The 14,689-nt window shown below is 34.1% G+C and overlaps 1 non-coding gene across 1 annotated transcript; it reads left to right on the top strand.

Moving 5' to 3' along the window:
* The first annotated feature begins 5,019 nt into the window (after positions 1-5,019).
* LOC138807194 (U6 spliceosomal RNA) lies at positions 5,020-5,129 on the top strand. Its single transcript, XR_011366083.1, has one exon. It is a non-coding gene; the product is annotated as a U6 spliceosomal RNA (small nuclear RNA).
* The last annotated feature ends 9,560 nt before the right edge of the window (positions 5,130-14,689 follow it).

Here is a 14,689-nt window from a genome sequence, read left to right as displayed (position 1 = left end):
CAATAAACCACTAGAAAACTGGAAGTGGCTCTGTGGCTCAAGCGGTAGAGGGGTCGCCTTGAGCTGAAGATCATAAGGAGAGTTCCCAAGCCAAGAATTCAAGCACCATATCAGACTATAGATAGATAGATAGATAGATAGATAGATAGATAGATAGATAGATAGATAGATAGATAGATAGATAGATAGATAGATAGATGATAGATAGATAGATATAGCTATAGATCTATATTCATATTCATATATTTCATTATATAACCCAAAGCAGAAAGCAAATAATTTTTAGATTATTTTTTAAAACAGTCTCTCAGGAGCTGGGAAGGTCGCTCAGTGGTAGATTACTTGTCATGAATGCATGAGGTCCTGGTTTAATTCCTCAGCACCACATAAGTAGAAAAAGACGAAAGTGGTGCTGTGGCTCAGGTGATAGCAGTAGCCTTGAGCTGAGGAACAGCACCCAGGCCCCGGATTTCAACCGCAATGATCAACAAAATCAAAATATAAAACAAAACAAAACACAGTCTCTCACATTTGTGGCCTCAACTCTGTAATACCGCTGCTTCAGCCTAGGGCTAAGATTTTAGGTCTGGACATTTATCAATACTCCTGATTCACACTTTACTTGAAGATTTTTTAATAAATATTTTGTTCTTAATTTTCCTCTTTATAAATTCACATGCACCTATAAAAATGGTTTTGCCATCCCAGTAACCTTCTCAAAGTACGACTTACAAAAAGTTGTATTATATTACAACAAGGGAAACAATAATACAAATAAATAAAGCCAATTATTAAATATTAATGATTAATAAAATATAAAACAAAACAATTACCAGTGTTTTCAGTATTTGATGGTGTACTACATATTAGGTTTTACTATTTTCTCATATTCCTGTATATTTAAAACTGGCTAAGATTATGATGTTCAACAAGAGTTTTATAGGCTATGTGTAGTCTTTAAAGTTACCAACTAAGATGACTATTTATGACTCATCTCATGAATTGTATATGGCTTATATCATCATTTGTTCCTCGCTAAAATATAAAGTAAGGAAGCCCTAAAGTTTTAACATAAGCTGTGTAGTTAACAAAGTCTTAACTCTTCACTTGACTTCTTTACACAAAGACTTTGCAACTTCTCATTAGTAAAGTTTCTGAAAATGAACATACTTAGTAGAATGTCTACTACCGTCAATCTTAAATACTTTATAGAAAAGTTTTATGACCTGCCAAATAGTCCTAATTATGGCATATATAAGCAAATTCCCAAAATTAAATATATTTAAAACATTAAAACTTTTAACAAACCTTACCACTTGCTGCAGTGTCCATTAAGACAGGTGCTTGTATAGGATAATTGTATTTCTCCTCCTACACATCTCTTGAACAACAAATATCTGGACTTATTTTGTTTTTGTCATGTCAATATTGCCTTTATTCTTAAATGTGTGCTTAGGTAAGAAGTACATGGTTCTAAAATTTCACGACTTACTTTTTGATGAATTGTCTAGTTTCAGAAAATCGTACTTTCTCTCAAATCTCACATATATCCAAAGGCATTAATTGTTCAGGACTTTATCACACTAGATAGATCAACTCGGGAAAAACTCAACAGAGAAACTGCAGACCTTAACAATTGCATAGATCAACTAGATTTAACAGAAATCTACCGAATATTCCACCCAGCAGCATCAGCATACACGTTCTTCCCAACAGCACATGGAACATTTTCCGAAATAGAACACATTTTAGGTCACAAACCAAACTTGTAAAGAAACATTAAAATATTGAAGTTATACCTTGCATTCTCCCAGATGACAAGGCAAAAAATATAACTCAACACCTAAAGCCACCAAAGAAATTCCTGTAACAAGTGGAGGCTAAACAACACACTGTTGAGCCACCAGTGGATCATGGAAGAGGTTAGAAATGAAATTCAAGTGGTCATGATATTCAACAAAAATGAACACACACACTCCCAGCTCCTCTGGGAGAGAGCAAAGGGAGTACTCAGAGACAAGTTTATATATTTGAGTTCCTACATCAACTAACTGGAGAGATCTGAAACCAATAATTTAATGAGACATCAAGCACCCTTGAAAAAGAGCAGCAAGATAAAACCCAATCCAGGAGATTGAAATAAATAATCAAAATTAAATCAGAATTAAATGAATTAAAATCCAATAACAACATGGAAAGAATAAAAAAAAGAGTTGTTTCTTCGAAAAAATTAACACAAGTGAGAGACGGTTAGCAAATCTTATTAGAAAAACAAGAGAACACACCCAAATAAACTCAGAGAAGAGAATGGAAACATCACCACAGAAACAAACAAGATTGATAACATTATATGGAAATACTTCTCGAAACTTTTTGTTAATAAGTTTGAGAACTTTGCAGAAATAGGCCTTTTCCAAGCAAATATGGACATGCCGAAACTGAAACAAGATGAGTCAAGCCATCTTAACAGGCCCATATCAAGCCTTAAAATAAAAACAGCCATAAGAGACCTCCCATCTAAGAAAAGCCCAGGATCAGATGGCTTTACAGCAAAATTCTACAAGGCCTTCAAAGCAGAGCTCACACAAATACTCCTCCAACTCTTCAATTAAATAGAAAGAGAAAGTTCACTACCAAACTCATTCTTTGAAGCCATAATCACCCTCATCCCAAAACCAGGAAAGGACTCATTAAAGAAAGAGAACTATAGACCAATTTCTTTGATGAATATTGATGCAGAACTTCTGAACAAAATGTTGGCAAATCGACTTCAGCAATTACTCCAATAAATTATACACCATGATCAAACAGGATTCAATTTCAGGGATGCAAAGCTGGTTCAATATTCACAAATCAATTAACATTATTCATCACATCAACAAAAACAAGGATGAGAACCATATGGTTATTTCAATAGATGCAGAAAAAGCATTTGACAAGATCTAACACCCCTTTATTATCAAGGTTCTGGAAAAATTAGGAATCCATGAAACATTCCTCAATACAATAAAGGCTGTATATGACAAACCTACAGCCACCATTATACTCAATGGTGAAAAACTAAAGCCAATTCCTTTAAAATCAGGACTGAGACAAGTATGTCCACTCTCTCAACTGCTCTTCAATCTTGTATTAGAATGCCTAGCTACAGAAATAATACAAGATGCTAACATAAAGGGGATCTAAATAGGGAAAGAAGAAGTAAAACTCTCTCTCTTTGCAGATGACATGATTTGTATTTAAAGAATCCCATGGACTCCACTCCAAAATTACTCAAGATGATTCAAAACTTTGGCAAAGTAGAGGGGTATAAAATTAACCTTCAAAAATCAATGGCTTTTCTGTATGCCGACAATGAGAAAAGTGTGGCTTGAATAGGAAAGTAACTCCATTCATAATAGCCTCACAAAAAATGAAATATCTAAGAATTAACTTTAGCAAAGAAGTGAAGGACCTCTATGATGAAAGCTTAAAAAAACAGAAAAAGGAAATCAAAACAGAACTTAGAAAGTGGCAAAAACACCCATGCTCCGTGATTGGAAAGATCAACATCATGAAAATGGCAATACTTCCCAAGGCTATCTACAAATACAATGTGATACCTATTAATATTCAAACTTCATTCTTCAAGAAAATAGAACAGACAATCCAAAAATTCACATGGAACAAAAGACACGGAATAGAAAAAAACGATATTTAACAGAAAGAACAGTGCTGGAGTAATATCAATATCAAATTCCAAAATCTACTACAAAGCCAAAGTAAACAAAACAGCTTGGAACTGGCACAAGAACAAACCTCAGGACCAATGGAATAGAATTGAAAACCCAGAAATGTACCTACAGACCTGTAGCCATCTAATATTCGATAAGGAATCTAAAAAATAGAATAGAAGAAAGACAGCCTTTTCAGTAAATGTGCTGTCACATTTGGTTAACTACTTGTAGAAAACTAAAGCTAGATCCTTATATATCACCCTGCACAAGAATCAACTCCAAATGGACCAAACACCTTGGAGTTAAAACAGACAGTCTGAAAAAATTACAGGATGGAATAGGAGAAACTCTAAGTATCCTTGCAAATCCCATAATTTTCTTAATAGAGACCCAGAAACACAACAAATCAAAAAAAAAATTGGACTTATTGGATTGCATGAAATTGCAGAGCTTCTGCATGGCAAAGGACATAGCTAGCAAGATCAATAGAAAGCCCACGGATTCGGAGATCTTCATTAGCCATACAATGGACAAGGGTCTCATGTCTAAAATATGCCCAGAACTCAAAAAACTATGTTTTCACAGCATTATTTACCATAGCTAAGATATGGAACCAACCCAGATGCCCCTCAGTAGATGAATGGATCAAGAAAATGTGGTATATATACACAAGGGAATTCTTTGCCTCCATCAGAAGGAATGACATTGTCCCATTTGTTAGGAAATGACAAGACTTGGACAAAAGTATGTTAAGTAAGCCAGGCCCAAAGAAACATAGGTCTCACGGTTTCCCTTATTTGCAATAACTAGTATATGTCTGAGTCAAACAGGAAAGGTCAGATAAGCTGATGTTAGGGAAATATACCCAAAGATAAGTATTCAAATGATTTTTCTTTAATCCAATTGTTTCTAATATATTTATAAGATGATTTCTATATTGCTTTGTATGTCATTCCCCTATGGTTTAGCGACTGCTTTCACTGTATTTGATGTTGGTATAATTTTTGGAGGGGAAGGGAAAAAATATCATTTAAATTGGGATACAGTTGGACCCATTGCAACAATGAGATATAGAAGTCGTTATGTCGTAAAACGAACTTTACAACGTTGATGGGTGTGGGGGAGGATCAGGTGTCAGAGCTAGTGGGAGTTTGGGAAGGGAGAGGAAGGGGAAACAAAGAGGAGGCAACAATGCTTGATAAGAAATGTATTCATTATCTTGTTCATGTTATTGTAACTCCTCTGTGCAGTATTTTCACAATAAAAAGAAAGAAAATGAATTACACTTCATATATAAAAAATGTTCTGTGCTTAATTCAGCAGGAAATACATAACATTGGAATAATAGAGAGAAGATTAGAATGGCCCCTGTGCAAGCATGACATGCAAATTCTTGAAGTGTTCCATATTTTTACAACATGTGCTGGAGGGTATGTGGACAGAAGGGAACCCTACCGAATCCTTGGTGGGGGTGTAAACTTGATCAACCACTTTGGAAAGCAGTATGGAGGTTCCTCAAAAGACTCCACATAAAGCCCCCCCCATGACCCAGCAATCCCACTTTTGGGCATTCACCCAAATGATCACAAATAAGACCACAAAAAAACTACCAGCACAACTATGTTTACTGCCCCATTATTTACGATAGATAAGGTATGGAACCAATTCTGATTCCCCTCAATTGATGATCAATATAATTTGATAGATAGATAGATAGATAGATAGATAGATAGATAGATAGATAGATAGATAGATAGATAGATAGATAGATGGATAGATGGATAGATGGATAGATAGATAGATAGATAGATAGATAGATAGATAGATAGATAGATAGATAGATAGATAGATAGATAGATAGATAGATAGATAGATAGATAGATAGATAGATAGATAGATAGATAAATAGATGCATTCTATGCCTCCATCTGAAAGAATGACATCACTCAATTTGTTAGGAAATGGAAAGACTTGGAAAAAAAACATATTAAGTTAAGTAAGACAAGTTCAAAGAAACATAAGACCCCTGGTTTCCCTTATTTTCAGTTACTCATATATGTCTGGGATAAATAAAAAAGGTCAAAAGCTATGCGCATATGACTAGATAAGATGATGTTAAGGAAAATGTACTCCAAGATACTGACAAAAGTGGTTTTTTCTTGCTTGCTATTGTTTTTAATGGACTTACAATGTATGATGTGATTTTTTTTGATTCTTTATATTTTCCTCCCCCACTTTATAACACCTGTTTTCACTGGATTTGAAGTTGGTGCACCAATATCTTATATATACACTTCTCTAATTTGGGGAGGGGAAAGGAAAAAACATAATGCTTAAATAGGATACAGGTTGACCCATTGTAACAATGAGATGCACAAGACACTATGATGAAAAATGAAGTTTATATTTAGGCAGGGCGGGGGAAACGGGGAGGAGAGGGTACTTGTGGAGGTTAGATAGAAAGGATGATGGGCGAAAATAAAGGAGGAGGTAACAATGCTTGTTAGGAAACGTACTCATTACCTTTCTCATGTAAATCTGAGCCCTGCGCACAGTATTTTTACAATAAAAATGTATGAAAATGATCTGAGAAGGAAAAGTTTATTTTCCCTATTTTCCCTATATAATATCTTTAACAAAGAAATTAATGCAAAACACTGACATGAAAGTGTTTTGAAAAAGTGTGTTTGTGTGTGTGTGTGTGCGCACCCGCGCACATGTGAGTACTCGTGCATTTGTGTTGGCATGCTCAGAGTTTGAACTCAGGACTTCAAGGCCTTGCTAGGCATTTCCTCTCTAGATTGATGAGGTATTATATAAGCTACATCACCATTCCTGGCTCTTTGGTAGTTCATTAAAAGTTTTGAAAAATAATCTCATGAATTTTTTGTTTTTTGCTCTGATTGTCTTCCAACTGTTATCCACAGATCTGGTGCTCCTGAGTAGACATCCCAAGTAGACAGGATTACAGGTGTGACCATCCAGCACAAGGCTTTAAAAATAATTTTAAAAATAGAAAAATATTTACTTCACGGGAGCCTGTTTTATTATCTACTAATTTTAAAGCATTTTGAACTGATTATATGTGAATTCATTTTGCTTCTGGATTCTTAAAAACTGTAAGTGATTATATTTGAAAGTTTTATTACTTTTTAAAAAGGAAACGAAATGTGGGACAGAATAAATTTGCCCCTCTTTGGACCTCAATTTGTGCGCTCAGTTCTGAGCATGATAAGCCAATGTCACCAAAACAATCTGGGTTGAAGACAAAATGTGACAGAAAAAAATCACCATGGGCATTGCTATGCTATTATTTCTTGGACAAAATGAATATTGAATTGAGAGTGTAAGAAAATGGAGAGATTTTACTAATCATTTTGTATTGCTGAAAGACTGTTGGAAACTTTGACTCATTTCCTTCCTCACTGTGTGTATTTGGGCCATACAATTTGTGCCTTTAATTACAATTTTTCCCAACATTAAAATGGTAATAACATGAGCATTATTTGCAATATCTAGTATAGGTATGAGTCAAGCGGAAAAGGTCAGATAATGTGATGTTAGGAAAATGAACCCTTAAATATGTATTTTAATGTTTTCGTTTCTTTTATGCATGTGTTTCTAACGCATTTATAAGATTATTTCTTTGTTGCTTTGTATGTCCCTCCCCCACAGTGTAACCCCCGCTTTCACTATATTTGATGTCAGTATAACATGTGGAGGAGATGGGGACAAACAAGTCGTTTAAGGATTCAGGTGGACCTGTTGCAACAATGAGAAGTACAAAATGTCATGTCAAAACCAGCTTTACAATGTCGGTGTGGGGGGAGGGGGGTATAATTGGGTGGGGGGAGGGGGGTAAAATTGGGTGGGGGGAGGGGGGAGGCAGGGAAGGGAAGTGAAGGGTAAACAAAGGAGGAGGCTGCAATGCTTGGTAAGAAATGTATGCATTATCCTGCCCATGTAATTGTAGCCCCTCTGTACAGTATGTTCTCAAATAAAATAAAATACAATTAAAAAAAAAAAAGAACAGAGATTACGATCAAAAAAAAAAGCAAATTTTATCTTAAGAATTAAGAAATAAAACTTGTGAAATACTTAACATAAAATTCTATGAAGGAGCTTTGAGTTTAGCCAGCAGTTTTTTAAAATACTAAATAGAATGCAATAAGTATTACAGAAACCATTACATGTAGTGAACAACCAGATGTAATGTAATCTATTGACCATGCTCTGCTTCAAAGGAAGCGAGATGGATAACTTCTCATGCTGTACATCAAATTGATTATCTTATGTCTTGGTAGTTTAAAAATATCAGGGACAGAATCATGAAGGAATGTTGTAGATTGAGGTTAAGTCCATATGAAAATGTACAAACTTGATAAAACATAAACGTATGTCAACAGTATATTGTTTTTTTACATCATTTAAGTTACATTGTAAAGTTAGGGAAAACCTAGCAGAATGAATTCTCTTTTTGATATATTTTCATAGGTCGTAAGAAGGATGAACTCTTTCTTCATTTTTGTAGAGGCATCATCAGATGAGAGGAAATGTATTTTTTTATTTGCTTCCTTCCATTTATTCTTCAGTTTGAAATCTGAACTACATGAGACTGAAAGAAGCTAAGGGAAATTAGACTCGCAGGCTTTGGAAAGAGGAATCAATGTAAAATAAATAAAATACGTATAGCCTTTTAAAAGGTATAACTAAATTGAGTTATATAGTCTCAAGCATAAACAGAAAACGATTTAAGCAATATCATGTTATTAAAAATTGAAAAATGTTAGGAGCTTAATTTTTTTCCTTTCTACTATACTTAATTAAGTATTGATTTTATATAGAGAGATTAAAGATGAGATTAACAAGAAACGATTAAAAATGGACAAAAGTTCTGAATAGACCTGTTTTCCCAAAATCCTTGAAAATCACCAGTGGGTTTACAAATTTGGGTTTAATACCACTTTTATGTTGGCTTAATGCTTTGTGAACAGAAGTCATTATAGCGAAATGCAATTCAAAATTACTATGATATTACTTCATAACTATTAAAATCAAAGGAGCCAGGTGTGATGGTAAAGGCTAGTAAGTCCAAGCAGTTAGGAGGTTGGAGTAAGAGGATTTGAGTCTAAAGCCACTCTGGGATACTGCACATCGTAAAAACTTTCCTTTTTAAAAACTCAAAAGGTAATAATTTTGGTGAGAGTGTAGAGAGATAAAATTTTCTTCACTCTTGGTCAAAATACAGGTTAGTATTCTCATTGTAGAAAGTAGTTTGCAGTTTTCTATAGAAATACAAAGTTGAAATATCATCTGACCCACCAATCATATGATTTTTTCTGTATTAGTAAGTCTTAAGTATATCTGTATTTCATTGTTATTCACATTTTATTCACAACAACAGCCAAGATATAAATCGAAGTTAAACTTTCAACTACAGACTAATAAAACAACTGTGGTACATGAACAAATATACTTTTCTGTTTCATCTTTTAAATAGCAAAATACTTCTCCCATTAGCCACAACTTACAATGACTTGAAAGATGTATTCTAAATGAAGAAAAACATTGTCTTCTGATCTTTGTAAAACCACACACTCTCACACACACACACACACACACACACACACACACACACACACACACACACACACACAACCTCAAACATTAAGAGAGAATTTTTTTAAAAAGTAAAGCAAACGCGAATTGCTGAGGCATTTAGTTTACAATGTAAAAGGTAGTAGATAGACGGGATGACCAAGTATAGAGTTGTAATGTACAACATGAGGATAAAGGAGACAACACTGGCCTTACATAGGAATGAAGCTAAGTAAGTCGGAGTTGTTCTTCTTAGTAGCGGTTGCTCTTTTAGTTGTTCTTCCTTCAGTAATGTATAAGATGAACGTAATTCTTTAAATATACCTGCCTGCAGAAATATTAACAAACAATATAGCACTAATGTTGTATGCTCAGCACAGAACAAAATATCAAATTAAAATATATGCGATTATCTTTGATGTAAACTATTACAAATAAGGGAAACCATGGGACCTTTGGTTCATTAAGTATGGCTTACTTCACTTATATTTTTCCAATATTTTCCATTTTCTTTCAAATGAGGTGATATCATTCTTTCCGATGGAAGCATAGTATTCCATGTGTGTGTGTGTGTATGTGTGAATGTGTGTGTGTGTGTGTGTGTGTGTGTGTCACATTTTCTTGATCCATTCATCTACTGAGGGGCAACTGGGTTGATTCCATATCTTAGCTATGGTAAATAATATTGTGATAAACATAATTGTGTTGGTAGCTTTAGTGAGGCATTGTTTGTGGTCACTTGGGTAAATGCCCAGAAGTGGGATTACTGGGTAATAGGGAGAGCATTATTTTGTACATCAAGGATAATCTTAGTAAATGAGCAGAATAGTTCAATAGCTATGTACATATGACCGTATAAGGTGATTCCAAGTGAAGTGAGCTCCAAGACATGTTTTTTGTTGTTGTGGTTCTTAATGTATTATGTGATTTCTTTTTATCCTTTTGTTTTTTCCCCACCTATAGTTTATCCCATGTAGTCACTGTATTTGATTTGATACCTGGATATTGTAAATATGTTGATCTGAACAAGGGAAAGGAAAGGGAAAAAAACAAATTGGTGAGACAAAGGGGGAACCTATACAACAGTGATATTCACAAGACAATATGTTGGACATAATCTTGGGGGTGGTGTTGGGAGGGAAGAGGGAAAAAATGGGGGAAAAGATAACAAGTGAGAAAAGAAATGAATTCATTTCCTTACTTACATAGCTATAACCACTCTGTACATTACCTTGACAATAAAATTTAAATTAAAAATAAAATAAAATACATGAGAGCAGCAATACAGTAGATGGGAGTGGGGGAAATACTGTACTATACAAAGAAGAGTAGAACAGCTATGAGAGCAGTAAATTTACTTTAACATAGGAAGCAATAAACTAGCATACAGATTTTCACATGTTAGTCATTAAAAATGGAAAACAATATGCACAATCAGTAGACCAAGAAAGATAAAATAGAAAAATAAACAATAAAGGTGAAAGAGTGACTTGGGTCAAGAATATCAAATGACACAATTAGGAAACAAATAACAAGCTGGTAAGTTTAAATAATATTGCCCATAATTATATTAAATGTTTTTTACATCACAATTTGTTATAACTATAATTCAATTTAATAGTATATCATTTTAATATTAGGTTACTTATTACTGATTTCTTAATAGTGAATATTTAATATATAATTTTAGTAGCTATAGAAAAAAGAAAGTGAAACTAATTTTAATAATATATTTCATGAATTGTAAAATTGAGAAGCATTAAAATTTAAACAAATAATGTATCATTATTCTTTCATTTCTGTGAATTAATATAATATTTCAAATTGTATCCTACACTTAGCGCTCATCTTAACATCAAATAATAAATTATTGCACATGACTCTTCGTATTAGTTGGGAGGGTTCAGCACTATGGTAAAATTCACACCACACAGTACACGAGGGTATGACTCCTCTCACATCACTTAAATTATGGAAATTTGATTTCTACAGGCATGTTAAATTCCTGTCTAGGTGACATCTATAAAATTATATACAATTATATAAATGAGGAGTATTTCAGATGATACATAAAGTCATATTCATTAATTAAATTTTTATTATTTTGAACCAAATAAATATTTATAGAGAGTCTGAATTTCTGAGTAGATGATGGTGTATGTGTGCTACAATATACATTGTTTCTACAATTTGATTTAATTTTTCATAAGGGGTTAAATGTATAATATTGGATATATGAAAGTAAACTGAATGTTTATTCCATTAATCCTTGGCCACTTGTCTAATCCCAATATAAATTATCCATGTGTTTGAAGTAATGAAATTAACAACAGATATAAGCCAGGTGAATCAGTATGTAGTAGACAAGTATTTTCCCTTTTATTTTGATAGTTAGTCCTCTTGTACACGACGGAATATTCTTGGGAAAAGGTTCTCCAGGCTGACCACAACTGCAGAATATTATGGTTTGATCTATCAAAAGAGAAGGAAGAAAGGGGAACCTTCCTTCCAAAAGTCTGCTCCAAGGGATATGATCAGTTTTATGGTGGTGACTTAGAAATGAACATCTTTCACAGTCAACCTTGAAAAACCAACTTGATAGATCATTTCTGTAAGTGGTTACACAGGATCATTTATGTCTTTGCAAGGAAGCCAGATTGCCTCATTTTGTGACAATTAAAACAGCAATTTAGTCAGCTATTCTTTGTACCCTTAGGAGAAAAAAACCCTTGACTCTAAGCCAGGGAATCACTGGGGCCCAGAGAAGCTACTACATTGAATAGTAATCCTAGACCTCTTAAAAACAAAAACCAAAAAAACCAACAACAAACCCACAAAACAAAACAGAACAACAACAACAACAAAATTCCAGTAAGCACAGCCAGGCAGTGCTGCCATCACAGCGTACATGAAGTCAAGCAAAAATCAGAAGCTCAGAGTCATGTAGCAGATAACTAAATATTTTTATGAGGCAGACTGAAATGAGACTCCAGAGAGAGGGTCTGAAAGACTAATCAGAGAGACTAAAATTGGACACTCAATGATTAAAAATAGAATTCCTTGTAGAACAAGTAAATCATAAAAAGCGTGTGTATGTAAGAACAAGACAACAGACCAAATTCCAGAAATGCACATTTTCTTAGAGGTCAGCTTAATGAATTATCAATGGAAATCTTTGAATTCTTAAATATTTGACCATTTGTGAGTAATGGCCAATTGCTGAAGAGAAAGAAAATGTCATCACTCTGTTAGGAGGTCCAATATCAAATTAGGAATAATCAAGTACATATTTGCAATAAAAAGAGAAAAATAACTTTCCAAATGAGGGTTTCATTTGTTTTGATGTAACAGTTCTTGATTTATGTGCTAGCCAATGCCATACAATTGATCCAGTCTCATAGCTGAATTGATATTTACTGCAGTATTCTCACATGAAGGTAAAGAGGAAATTTACAAATGTCTGATGAAATAAGTTGAGAGTGAAGTGTTCTAATAGTGATATCTGAGGTTTAGACACAGGTGAACAGGTGGATTTTATTTTCTAAAAATCCCCCATTTTTAGCCTGGTACCAGTGGATCCCAGCTGTAATCATAGCTACTGAGGAAGCTGAGATCTGAGGATTGTGGTTCGAAGCCAGCATTGGCAGGAAAGTCCGTGAGACTCTTATCTCCATTTTACTACAAAAAAACCAGAAGTGGCACTGTGGCTCAAAAAGTAGAGCACTCACCTTGGGTTGAAGAGCTCAGGGACAGTGCCCAAGCCCAGACTTCAAGCTCCTCGACAAACAATAACAACAAAAAAATCTCCCTTTTCTTGGACTGCCTACATCTTTTCCTAATATTCAACAAAGAGGCCATTTTATCACCCACTACATTTAAGTCCTATCCTAGCTACTGTAATACAATGAATTGGTACCTTATGTCAAAAGTTTTGTCTTTGCAAAAACAAATAATAGTAGTGGTAATTTTTTTCCAGTCCTTAACTTTGGGCCTGAGCCCTGAACATGGTTATTCTGGTAGCTTTAATGGGAGCTTGTTTGTTATTTATTGGATTACTGCCCATGAAGGGAATTACTGGGTCAAATGTGAGACCTATATTTAGTCTTTTGAAGAAACTCCATACTGCATTCCAGAGTGGTTTAACAAGTTTAATTTCCCACCATCAACGTAATAGAGTTCCCATTTGGCTACATCCACACCAGCTTATGCTATTGTTAGTTTTCTTGATAATGGCCATTCTAACTGGGATTATACTTCTCTTTCTTTGGTGAGTTCCTCTCTGATTTGGGAATGAGTCTAATTCCAGCTTCATAGAATGTTTAATAATTCCATTTACCTTTCTATTCCATTGAAGACTTAGATCTGTGTATTGTAAATTCTTTGCAGGCCTTAATTTCATGGTACATTCATTGAGTCCTAGATTTTTCCGATATGGGAAGTACTTTATTGACATTTCATTTTCATTACTTCTTGTGTGTCACTTCTTAGTTCAGATAGAGTACAGGAAAGGATTAATTTCTCTAGGATTCTCCAGGTGATTGGCATAAGGTTTTCAAAGTACGCTCTTATAACGTTCTCAATTTTGCTTATTTCTGTTGTGATATCTCATTTTTGTCTCTAATTTTCTCTATTTGGGTGAGTTCTCTTATTCTATTTTGGATTTTATATTATGAAGGTGATATACAGAGGGGTGGGTTACAGTTACATAAGTAATGAGTACATTTTTAACAGTGTTACCTTTCCTCATTTTCTCCTGCTTCCTCCAACCCCGACAACCCACTCCCCCAATTTGTAAAGTTCATTTCTAACATAGTGTGTAGTGTATAGCACTGTTGCTTTGGTTAAACTTTTTCAAGCCATTTCTGTGATTTCCCTTCCCTTCCCCAAATCATATTAACTTATGTATAAGAGAAAGGATACAGAAATCAAAAACAGTGAATACCAAAGGGTAAAACTAAATATACATAACTAAAAACAGTTCACTATACAATCATCTTGTAGCCATTTTTGGAACTAATTTCTATAAGCATCATTTTATATGGTGATATGCATATAGCTATTAGAGCTATTGCGATCTTTCCTAAGAATATCCTAAACATATTCTAGTTTTTCCAAATGAATAAAAACATGTACTCTTATGATTCTTTGGGGCTGACTTGTTAAACTTATCATGTTTTTAAGTATTTCCATTTCCTAACAAATGGGGCAATGTCATTCATTCTGATGGAAGCATAGAGTTTTGTTGTGAATATATACAAAATTTTTTGATACATCATTGCTGCGTCATAGGTGAGCACTATTGAGGAATCTCTCTACTTCTTCACAGATTATTTGAAATAGTGTAGTAATGTTCCATTTTGGCCACATCCCCACAA

The sequence above is a fragment of the Dipodomys merriami genome, unplaced genomic scaffold, assembly GCF_024711535.1.
Source record: "Dipodomys merriami isolate MVZ:Mamm:240054 unplaced genomic scaffold, mDipMer1.0.p SCAF_414, whole genome shotgun sequence".
Classification (NCBI taxonomy): domain Eukaryota; kingdom Metazoa; phylum Chordata; class Mammalia; order Rodentia; family Heteromyidae; genus Dipodomys; species Dipodomys merriami.
Note: the sequence above shows the minus strand (reverse complement) of the source record. Positions and strands in the feature narration are given on the sequence as shown.